The 12,999-nt window shown below is 37.5% G+C and overlaps 1 protein-coding gene across 5 annotated transcripts in view; it reads right to left on the bottom strand.

The window, feature by feature from the left end:
• SORCS1 (sortilin related VPS10 domain containing receptor 1) overlaps positions 1-12,999 on the bottom strand; it is a 512,256-nt gene that overhangs the window by 391,520 nt on the left and 107,737 nt on the right. The gene's annotated exons all lie outside the window — the stretch shown is intronic.

Genomic DNA, 12,999 nt, shown 5'->3' with positions numbered 1-12,999 from the left:
GGTAGCATATTCCAATGTTAAACAGCTCTTACTGTCAGAAAGTTCTTCCTAGTGTTTAAGTGAATCCCCATTTGTGCAATTTGAATCCATTGCTCAGTGTCCTGGTTAGCGATAGATACATTTCATCTCCTTTCCTTTTGTTTTCTTCCTGATCTTTTGCATTTGTCTATTTAAGTAGTGTAGAATATATAACAAAAAAAAACAAAACAAAGCCAAACCCAGTCTTAGATAAAACATGGACTATACTTGAGATTGTCTCCTTTAGTTAAAAGGTTTTTCTTTGTCTTATTAAAGCTTTTATGTCAAATGTAAGAAAGGATAGAATGCACAGGACAGCAAAAGCTATAATAAACTGGGTAAACTTAAAAAATAGGGTCATATTTTTCATTAACACATGATCTGTTTACAAGCTTTTGTGGGATATTGTTGAGATTATTTTAACATCTGGTTGTCATGGATCCCAAGTGGTTATTGAAACAAAGAATTCATAATCCAATAAAGGTATTGGCAGATGGGACCAACCGACCCTCTGCATATGTTGGCCCATGAAGGATCCCTTTATGAAGGATCCATGCTATTGATGAATGATCTTTCCATTTTGTTTACTGATTTAAATATTGTATTTTATATCTTACAGAAAGGTACCTTGAGGTTGTTTGAAAAAAATTCAGATCCTGCTTGTGGCGAATATGTTAAATGAGACATGAGCAAGCCACAGTCTTCATGGATATAAGAAAAAATTGGTAACCGTTATTACCGGTCATGAGTACTGGTTTGACAAGGCATATCCATTATTCTCTCTATCTAAACAGCAATACATACATTGAAAGGGGTAAACCATTTATTATTTGGAGGATTTCAAGGGGAAGCATAGAATCATGACTCCATGGACCTCTTCTGGATATTGGTTCTTCTTAGACATCTGCATTTGAACTATGTGATGCTGGTCTCTGCTTTAATTGTTTTGGCTTTCTCAAAATGATATCTATTCATCTGCAAGGAGTGACTGAGTCAGCAGGCTATGTGGCTCCTATGATAATGATTTACAGAGGAAATCAAGGCAGGGCATAAATCACTGAGCTTCTCTGAGAGAAACATGTTACACTATTATAAAAGAATTAATCCACCTCCCTCTCACCGAGCAAGCTCTGCAGAGGGCAAAATATTGGGAAAGCTCTGTATCCTCACTATTCTCAGAAAAAACACTTGTATGAGCTAAGATGTAGAAACAAGCCAGTATTAGATATCTTTTAATCTTATCACTTCTAGACACACTGATTTTCCTCTAAATTTCCCTACCTGATGCCTGCAATGCTTCACATACAAATGTATATGAAATAACAGTTTCAGTACTGAAATGTCACTCAGCTTTATGCATGAATATACACATGTTTTAGTGCTCAAGGAGATGTGCAGTCATGCATGCTTTCAGTGAAATATATTTGTACCAAGGAATTGTAGGGTAAATGAAATCACATAACCATGGAATGCAATCTCTGCCATTTCTGCAAGGCAAGACACTGCATACAGAACTGATATTGACAGGTAGTTTGTTGGCTGTAAACTGCCTTGTAAAGAGTATTGCATATTAGATTTCCTCTAACTCCAAAGCTCTTCATCTGAAAGCCCTCCTCTCTTTATAAGCATGAGCTTGTAGCTTTTGTATATTAGGAAGCCTCATTATGCAATGATGATGATTTTGTGTCACAAGAAATAATGGAATACATCAGACACAAAGATCCTATCTAGATTTCCATATAATGCAGTTTGAAACTGCATTATGTAGCAGAGTAGATAGAACTAAAATAATCTATCAATCTAATCTGTGGCATGCAGGAATAATAATGTATTACCAAAATAGGGTAATCCAAGACCTCCAATGAAGAAGAGTCCACCACCTTCTGAGTCAGTCCATTCCATTTTTGTTATTCCTAATGTTTAAGTTGAATTACTTTCCTGCCATTTGAATCCCTGGCTTCATGACTTACTCTATGGAGAAAAAGAAAAGAGGCTTGCTGGATCCTTTTAGATATTCAAGATGGTTATCATATTCCTACTCAGTCTAATTATCTCTATGTTGAACATAGCCAGATCTCTACTTTATTTTTCATAGGTCTTGATTTCCAGACCTTCCACCATTTAAGTCATTTTTATTTGGAAACATTCAAGCCTGTCATTGCCTTTCTTGAATTGTGGTGCCCAGAATTGAGCAGCATAGGTGAAGTCCGACCAAAGCAGAAAAGAATGTGACTATTACTTTTCTTAGCCTACATATTATACCCTTGTTGATATAGACTAGAATTACATCGTACTGTTGACTTGTGTTCAACATGTGGTTTACTAAGATCTTGAGATCTTTTTCACATGTACTGTTGTCAAGCCAAATGTTGCCCATCTTGTATTTTTGTGTTTAGTTTTTCCGCCTAAATTTAATATTTTAGAATTATCTCTGTTGAAATTTATGTTGTTAGTTTCAGCCTGTCTTTGCAATCTGTTAAAGTTATTCTCTAATTCTGTCCTCTGGGGCATAAAGTAATTTGGAGTAATCACTCATGTAGCCAGGTATTCTAAAAAACTGGGAAAGAGAAGGGTACCAGAACAGTGCACATTTATCAACATGCAGGAAGTAGTTTTGTACTTGATTTTTACCAGAGGACATTAAAAAATTCTTACTACCTGCAAGAAAGCTAATCATTAGATCCTTCCCCTCCATCCCCAAACTGTGTGTTTCATCATCTCAATCTCTGTATTAAAAGGATTCTGTATAGCTGAGGAAGGTTTATGCTGATTGATTGAAAGTATCACCTGCTGTTTGGGTCCCCTTTACTTCTTAGAGATAAAGCTCATTAGATATTTATTTATTGCATCGACTGGCTTTACTGAAGCTTTGAAGTGTTGTAAAGCAAGCTAATCATGGTGTAACACTTATATTTGAGCTCAGGGAATTTTCAAATGAATTGAACCAGGGCTGAGGAAGCTTTGGATTTCATGAGCTTGATAATGCCATTTTTTAGACTGGACCTTTTTTTATTACTAGTTTCTTAGAAATGTGCACTGTTAAAAAAAAGGAGGTGAATAAGCATATGCTGCCACAGTGGCAACACAGGAGGCTTCCCATGTTTCATAGAGATCAATTTGGGGAGGGGGGAGCCAAGTGGCAAACACTTCCCCTTGTGGGATGAGATGGGGGGAACCCCCACAAGGGGCAACACCCTCCACCAGGCACCTCCAGATTTGCCACGATGCACGGCAATTTCGGCAGCCAGTATGAAGAGTCCATAGTATCAATTTATCAAGTTTTCTTTCATCTAGTTGTAACCAGTATGGCTCCTCTATTCACAAAAGGCAAAAAATCTAGTTGAGGGGGAGATTTGAAGGTCCCTTGGATTGAAGATTGAGGACACCCACCATGCAATATGAGTGAATGCTGGTCACTTTAGGGGCTGGGCAGGAATCCTCCTTCATTAAAAGAAATAGAAGAGTGCCTAGCCCATACTGTATCTGTCAGAGAACAGAGTCTATGAGGGTGTGATTTTAAAATTAGGTGGCCCTTAACAGAAACAGGGGAGAGTGTCTTCCATATATCTGAATTTGACCTCTTTATTTCACAGTGGGTCTTCAATTGCCTCTAGTTCTTTATTGGCTCCCCCTTAGGTATTTTGGTCATCTCCTTTTGCTCTATTTGGAATTCAAATCCATCAGTATTCTAAGTTTGGATGTAATTTTGCCTCCTGTACCACTGGTGTGAGGGGTGATTACTTATGCATTACCAAGAAACTTCAAAAAGGTTTCCAGAAAGAAGAAGGCACTCATGTGGATAAATTTTTCATAGGCTAATTCCTAGATATGGATGCATACACACACACACACACACACACACACAATACACTGCATCACTATTTGGAAAAGTGTTTCCAGCTGATCATTCTCATTCTGTATTCCAGATGCTATTATTATTAAACTTTCTCTTCTCCATTTTTAGAATTGTCTTTAAAAATGGATTTGGCCCAGAGATTATGCCTTCAAAGAAAAGGCTAGATGGTCCCAAAGGCCTTCCTTCAAATAAGGGGCATGTTTAAATGAAGGACTGTTCTTTGACATTTCTTCAAATAGAGAATTGCAAAGTAAGACTCATGGTTACCCTGCTGATACTGTGTATGGCTAGGGAAAATATGAGTGTTATATGATATATATCATGTCATGATCCAACCACTCCACTGGAGCTAACAAAATGGATGCAGAAGATTTTGAGTGTAGAAAATGCAAAAACGTCAACCTCAAAAACATATTTCCCAAAAATATATTGTCATTATGAACACACATATTACACTCCAAGGGCCTCAAAGTGGTTTGTTAAACCCTTCTGTTTAGAAATACAGTACATCTCTTTAGGAAACCATGCAATCTGGTATGCATCTAGTGAAATGACAGCTGGGGAGAAAGTGGCAGAAAATGTTCAAAGAACATCTCATCGTCAGTGAAGGACACAGTACAAATAATTAATCAAGTCATATCACACTGAATCACATGGCTGGTCATCTAACAACGAAACATGCATGTTCATAAAATTCTTAAAATCATTGGATACTATTTCTCAAAGGACTGTTTTAATATCTTCCTGATACCTGCACTCAGATTGCAGAAATACCGTTTCTCAAGGGTCTATTTTAAATCATTTCGATACCAGGACTCAAATTCCAGGAGTTACTTGCTATGAAGGATTTGTTCCTTTTTTGGCATTTAGGTATGCCAAGGAACTATAACCATATGGACAGTTAGGGATGGATGCAGAAAAAGATTTGCTTAACATGATAAGGAAAAAGGCTTTCATTCAAAGCTAAGATATATACCCTTTTCTTCCTGCAGTGGTGTGGATGGAGACTTCAATCTCTTCACCTTATCTTCCCCAAGAAGAATGAGTTAAAACCATTCACATTCCTTGAAAAGTGCTAAGCTCAGAGAAATAACCTTCATTTTTAGAATCTTGAATGAAAAAAAACTTGTTTAAGGTTTCTTCAAAGAAAGCAACATGATCTCTGAACCAGTTCAGTGTGTAAAAGCCAGTTAAGATGGCCTCCTTGTTGCATTATATCCTTCGCATTCTGAGACTGTAAGATATTTTCCTCTGATTTGTTTGTCAATCAGAATGATAAATTCCACTCTGCAGGTTCCTAATTGCAGTTTTCCATTGTTTATTGTTGTGTTAAACAACAGCCTCGGACCATTTGATCTTCTTTTATGTCTGCATAGTAAAGTACCCTTCTCTTACATAAAAAGAACACTATTCATACAACTGATGAAAATTATCACAGTGTGTAACTGTCAGATACCCAATATTAAATATTCAGCAACCAAAATGAGATATTAGTAAGAGACAAAAGGACGCATACACATTAGAATGAAAATACCCAAGAGTGCCACTAAAGTTAACAGAGATGTCAACATGTCTAGTTAACTACCTGCTAGGTCTTTGGTTTAAGATTTGGAACCTGACCATTAATGCTTCCCTTGGGCTAAAGCGCAGCAGAGGTGTATTCCCTGCATAATGTATGAGGGTGACCTAGCTAGTCAGTATTAATGAGTAATAACATCTTCTTGATTATGTGGTGTGCTATCTGTCACTGTGGGAATCACAAAGCACATTCCAAATGGTGTATAATGCAGGACTCAATTACCAGCTAGAGAAATCCAGCCCCAGGTAGAATGGAAGGTGTCAGCTATAACTTATGTAGGATTGGAAGTGACTAATTTCTCCAGAGGGAATTTTGTCTGCAACTGTGCTGACATGGTACCACATTTTTGATTATCCAGATTCCAGGGCTGCCCTCCCATCATGCCCATGCACACCTCAAGTAATAGAAATATTATACTGCCAATTTTTCTGTTGTATATTTGAAATAAAAATTAATGTTGCTTTAAGAATTGAGAGACATGTTAATTTAACTCTCACTCCTGGGAACCATCAATTCATACAAGTAAACTGATGAGTGCATTGATATTGCTGAGACCTCAGTTGCATCAGCTTCCGAACGTCCCAATGCATGATTTTGAATGTGGACATCATGGAACTTTTGCTCATGGGCCTGGTTTCCAAAACTGATGTTTCATTTCTCTGTGAAACAAAATATTCTAAAAGAAGAATGTGCCCTCTGGAATGGCTTTCCACATGTTTAACTAAGGTCCCAATATTGTTAAAAATGTGAGCAATTGCACTCCAACAACAGGTGGAAATAAGGATGCAATTATTTGCTACTTTCACTGTCTAAGGAACCAAAATATAACTTCAGCAATTTACTCTCCTTAAAATAAAGATATTTCCTGCATTTTTTTTTATAATTTTCCTTCACATGAGTGAAATTTGTGCAGAAAAAAGTCCTGAATTGTCAAGATTCTGATAATCGAGGATTCACCTGCTGAGAATTTTCCAACATTTGAGATACATATTTTCCAACCATATTTCATATATATTTTTATCCCTATTGGGGACCTGTCTGAGACCTCCCCCTCTTATGTATTCATCCCTTCCTTAGGAAAAACTGGAGAACTGCCTTACCCAAAATAGCACTATATCAGTGGTTCTCAACCTTTGGGTTCCCAGATGTTTTGGCCTTCAACTCCCAGAAATCCTAACAGCTGGTAAACTGGCAGCGATTGCTGTGAGTTGAAGGCCAAAACACCTGGGGACCCATAGTTTGAGAACCACTGCACTAGATGGAGTTTGTGTGAAAACCTCAAAATTCCTTCTTGCACTTTGTTCTTGCTTTTGCTATCTTAACTTGATATAACGTCATATTACTCAGCTCTGGAGCATCCTAGTTATTCCGCAAAGTTTCAATATATGCTTCCCTATTTTACAACCAAACTATTTGACAGTGTGTTGCCAAGCAAACAACCCATCTTGGCAGTCCCTCTTATTCCATATCATACATTGTCTAGCTTTATAGATGAAATTACATGGGAATATAGCCTCAGAATATAAATCTGAGGAGAAAGGCAGGGTGAGATGGTCTCTAGGATGCTCAGATCTAGCAAGAAGGAAAGATGTGAAGAGCATGGACGGTTGGTTCACTGACTTTCTCCTTGCATGTCATTACCTGAAATAACACTTCATTGTAACTGACATGTAGGCAATGAGGACCTCCAGCTGCCAATGTTTACAAAACTGTAAAAGGTCAGAGAAATAAATCTGACCTTTTCCCACTGGCTTGTTGTGTAAACACGAGGCATTGCAAACTTGAGCACAGAAAACAAAGGGTGGGGAGAACTGACAATACAGGTTGAGCATCCTTTCTTTGAATTGCTTGGGACCAGAAATGTTTTGGATTTTTTCACATTTTGGAATATCTGTATTTGCACATACATTGAGCCCTTGGTATCTTCAGGGGTTGAAGAATCCCATGTGAATACTACAATCTGTGCATGCTCAAGTCCCATTGTATACTATGATTTATAGTCTGCTTGTAAATAAATAATGGATAGCTTTCACAGAAAAGATATCCAGAGAATACTATCCCAAACAACCATAAAACTACAGAAGGCATTAGGTTAATAACATATACCTATCTAGTTCAACTATAATCCATGTTATTATTGGGGGGGGGGTATTAGGGATGCTTACATTCTTGATTAGAAAAGCATTAATTCACCTAAGACTTTTTTAGTTTTTTAGCTTTTATTTTGCACAAAAACATTTAGACAAAAACATTTTTGTACAGAAATCAGTGCATTTTTACAACAGTGCTTTTGAGCAAAATCCAACAGTTTTATCTCATTGTATTTTATTGACATAGATGCAGAGTACAAAAGTTCCAAAATTCAAACAATATCAACCCCAAAACACATTAATTCTCCTAATCTCACTTAGACGGAGGGGAAATTGTTTGAAATAGGTGGCTGTGGAGCCCTATACTTGATCCACATGGTCTCCTGCAGTGAGGACATCAGTTTCCAGGTGGAAGGCAGTCCTGGTCAGGGTTAGCTTGACATGCCTTCCTCTTGGTACATTTCTCCCTTTCACCCTCCATTCGTGCCTCTTTGAATTCTGCAGCACTGCTGGTCACAGCTGACCTCCAGTTAGAATGCTCAAGGGCCAGGGCTTTCCAGTTCTCAGTGTTTATGCCACAGTTTTAAAGGTTGGCTTTAAGCCCATCTTTAAATCTCTTTTCCTGTCCACCAACATTACGTTTCCTGTTCGGTGTACAGTAACTGCTTTGGGAGACAGTGATCGAGGATTCAGTCAGGCAACGTGGCCAGACCAGTGGAGTTGATGGTGTAGGAGCATCATTTCCATGCTGGCAGTCTTTGCTTCTTCCAGCATGCTGACATTTGTCTGCCTGTATTCCAAGAGATTTGCAGGCTTGTTCGGAGGCAACACAGATAGAATTGTTACAAGAATTGAGTGTGATGTCCGTAGACAGTCCACGTTTCACAGGCATATAGCAGGATTGGGAGAACAATACCTCTATAAACAAGCACCTTGATGTCTCTACAGATGTCTCAGTCCTCAAACACTAACTTATTTATTCAGAAAAATGCTGCACTCACAGAGCTCAGGTGGTGTTGTATTTTTGTAATAAACACAGGAGAGGGAACATGGTGTGGTGGTTTGATTGTTGGATTAGGATTCTGGGAGGCCAGGGTTCAAAGTCCCATTTAGCCATGGGATTTCTGTGCCTGGCCTTTGGCATGTCATATTTTTTAGCCTCAGAGGAAACCAATGGTTCATTCTCTCTGAAGTAATCTTGCAAAAAAAAAAGCCCATGATAGGTTTATTGCCAAGAGTCAAAAACAACCAGAAAGCATTATTCTAGACTATGGATGAGAGTTTCTTCTACTGTGTCATCACCAAATACCCAAGTGCGGAAATTTCTGCTTTAATGCACTATAGCTTTTCTTGAAGGTCATAAGATAAATTGTTTGGGCATACACTCATGAGAAGACCCATGTAGATGGGGATTACTGCTAAACTTCATATGTTTTTCTGTAGTCCAATCTATAACACATTTATATCAACTCAAGTGTTATCTAGTTAATGGCACTTTCAAATGACTTTAAAAGCCTAGTTAATCAATACACTGACAATCTTCAGAGCCACAAAGACTTTGCACTGAATAACAGAACAGATAATTGATTTGGATTTAGATAAATTCATTGTGAGATACAATGAAGGGGATTAGTGCAAGTTTTCAGGTTACTAAAATTTACATTTGTGTGTTTGGAAAACTGAAACAGAAATACAAATCAGAGCATTCCAAATACTAATTCTATATATTATTCTTATATACCTTTTTACCTTTTCCTCATTCCAGAATCAGCTGATAGATTTACTAAACTGATGAAACTAATCTAAGTTACTTTGTGCTATCAAGTCACTAGTTGACTTATAGCTACTGTTCTGTCCCCCAAGCTAACATTCTGGTGCCCAATTCCCGATGAGAACAGACTTAGAAACTCACACTAAAAAGGTGTAATAATAAACAAAAAAATAATTTAGTTGTAAGAAAAATCAGTACTTTAACTACTCCCAGGATCTGACTTTGTTTTCTGTTAACACCTTTGGTAAGTCTTTTTCCTCTTCAAACTGCAGACTTGGTTCTTTAATATTTTAAGTTTACTTCTTCAAGTCTCGAACTTGTTTTCTTCAGTCTTTGTCTTCCTAAACTATAAACTTCTTAACTCTGGATTTCCTCAACCTTAGATGTGGAAAATGTTTGCAGGCTCTAGAGCAGGCTCTAGAGCAGGCAAACCACTCCAAGGGTTTTGGCTGGACAAAGAAAACAAAGAAAGCCTCTGTGGGGGCATGGCAGTTTTTTAAAGATAAGGAGTGCAGAGATGATCTGTCATGGCCTTTCTCTGAAAACAGCATACAGCACTCAATATTTACTTCCATATGCAAACCAGGCATCACCCTTCTGAGATCTGATGGAACCTGTTGCCTTTAGGGAAATTAGAATTGATTTATTAAAGGACCTATCCATTTAAAGCACCTATCCCTATTGTCAAAATAGGTCCAGTATCTTGAATAAAACCCCAAATCGATTCACTGTAGCTGTACACATAAACCACTGGTCAGCACTAACTTTAATGCAGGTGTTGATTCAAGGATTATCTGCTACTCAGTCAGCTTCCCACTTCATTTCACCAACCCCTACCACAAATCATAAATGTGAGCAATCTGACAGATGGCTCTGGTGGAAAATATTATGTCACAAAACTGTATACAAGTTCCTGCTACTGTGCAAACAAGAAGCACTAGATCATATTTATCTTTACATCTTGTTGATTGGGGACTGCATCTTTTCGGTAACAAGAACAATATTGTCTTTTTTTGTTTTTTCTTCAAGAGCTGAAGTTTATCTTTAATGTATTATTCAAACACTCACAATGATTAATTAATCAGAATGCAGCTGTATGGGGAGAACCGAACCAGGCTCCGTGCATCACCCTATCCAGATGCTCCAAGTTAAAGAGAGTCAGGAGGGAGAGTATGTCAGCATGAGCTGTTAATTATGCAATAAAATATTGCAGGATTACAGACAGTTTTCATATTTTTATGGCATATCTTGTTCATTGTTTCTTTCTTTGCTGTATATAGGTTACATGTCTCCCTTCTCATCCTGCCTGTCAAACTTACTGCAGGCAAAGAATGGGTAGCATTCTCCAAGTTCACTGAGATTGATTTAGAAAGGTTTGTCATAATACGGGTAGAATGCTGACTGCTGCATTAGTTTCAGGAAAAGGCTGTGAAAAGCTCAGCTCTCTTATCACGTATTGACAGTTCCAATAGAATGTAGAGCAAGATCTTGCAAAAACAGCCAGTTAACAAAGATTCCAAGATCAGTTCGACAACTGTCATTTGATTTCAGGTTCTTCCTCTTTTCCAGCTCATTGCTTTCTTTATCCATCTAAATTCCTATCTGCTATGTGCAAAGGTGATTGGTTCACTAGAGGTAGATTAGCAGGAAATGTGGAAAACCTACTATAAACTGGAGATGATGTGTATGTGTCGGAGTTCCTAACAACACTCTTTGTTTTCATACACTAATGGAAAGGCCTGGGCAGTACTATGCAGTCCTCACCTTTTGAGCCATTTATTCAAAACAGTGAGAATAGCTCATGTATGAAAGGGTAGAAGAGTCCGCTTCATTACTTTTGCTATTCAATTATAGGCTGCTAAGACTCCTAGCAGAGTTTTTTATGCTGCCAACAGCCGTGTAGATGCATGTACTAGTTTACAGATGTCAGGATATTTGCGGTAAATGAGCCCTATAAAAGTTTATGGCCAACATTGCAATTATCATTTTAGGTATCCTATTTCACTCTGATACCACATTCATGTAACTATGCATTTTACTTGAATTCAGTCAATGCTTATGAGCAAATGGATTGTAAACCACAACAACTTACCCTAAAATAAATATGCTAATGAATGCACCACAAGGCTTCTCTTTGAAAATGGCTACATTTTGATCACAGATGTTGGGATAATTTCCCATAATGAGAAGAACCTGAGATATGAATCATTATACCGATCAGCCAGACTTCCCAAAAATATGTTGACAGCAGATGACCTTCCCTAGAAAAATAACTGGGCTTGAAAAGAAAGTGGACAAAAGTCAAGGCAGTGTAAAAAAAAGTCTCTTGGTTCATTTAAAACGCTCTCAGAATACTTCTAAGGAAAATCTATGGAAAACAGAATCATCGTGAAATGAGAACACTCTGACATCTTTATGTCAGAAGACACCAATGCACCTTGGTGATTCATAATCCCCTGTACCAGTTATCACTGAAGCAGCAAATTGCACAAAAGCAACCTACTTAGCTGCAAATCAGCCAAATAAAAAGGAGATGCCATATTTCAAAGGCAAACTTTCTTCCAAACAGGGTTACCAGATTGTTAAAAAAAAGTGTTCTGCTCTTATGCAAAAAAAGTTTTGTTTCATTAAACGTTTAAATGATTTCATCACATTCCCCACTCCCCAATGAGAATTATATAGAATGCAACTGGAGAGTAACAATTATTTTAAAAACAAAATACACTGGCAATAAGATCAGAAGCACATGCTATGACATTGGTGTCACCCATGAAAATACAGTAAGTAATGAGTTGTTGGTAAGCAAAGCATGGCTTGGTGCAATTTGATCCATAAACCAAATTACAAAGGAAAAGTAACACTAAATTAAAAAGCATTGGTGCATGTGTATGTATATAGTTTCATATGTGACAGCTTTGTAGATAAATTTTCAAGATCTCTGGTATATACTAAATTGCATTCCTGCGATGAAGAATTTAATTGAGGATCAATGTTTTGGTTCCTGCATGTTTATACTATGGCTAAAATATTTGTTTTCCACAGCTGGAAAAATAAACATTCACCATCTTAATATTCAGTGTTTGAATCTTACTGTTTTTGCTATGCATGAACATACATTTCATAGATGTCAACTTCAAAAAAATGTATTTTTAGAAAATGGACAGTTGATATAAATGTATATGCTTAGTACTTGTTAATACCTACCATTTCCCTTCTCCGTTTTTCTGTCTTCCCCCACCTCACCTTTTTATTTTCTGTTTCTTTTCTTTATAATCATGCTTTAAAATCCCAAAATTTCTGGTATATCAAATGAATGGATGCCAGATAAGCAAAATGTCTCCTAATTTAGTTCGATCTCTACTGATGTTCAGAGTTTGGAAACAGTTCTTTGTAGACATCACTTGCCAAAATTCCTCAGCCAATATGGCTACTGGCCATGTTGACTGGGGGGATGCTGGGAACTTTTGGCTCTGCCACTGTTAATTTGGGCATATAACCTTTTCACTAATGAGGAAGTCCCACACTTTGCCAAACCGAAGATGTTAAGTTCTGCTCATCACTTTATATCCATGTCAGAAAAGATTTGGCCTTTGCTGATTTTCTTCATGTCTGGCTATTCCTAAAGGCAAAAGCCAAGTACAGCTGGCAAAATCTACAGCTACAAAATCTAGCATTATTAAGATGT

This window comes from Anolis sagrei, chromosome 3 (assembly GCF_037176765.1).
Source record: "Anolis sagrei isolate rAnoSag1 chromosome 3, rAnoSag1.mat, whole genome shotgun sequence".
In the NCBI taxonomy this organism is placed as follows: domain Eukaryota; kingdom Metazoa; phylum Chordata; class Lepidosauria; order Squamata; family Dactyloidae; genus Anolis; species Anolis sagrei.
The sequence above is the reverse complement of the archived record's forward strand: the minus strand, read 5'-3'. Positions and strand labels throughout refer to the sequence as shown.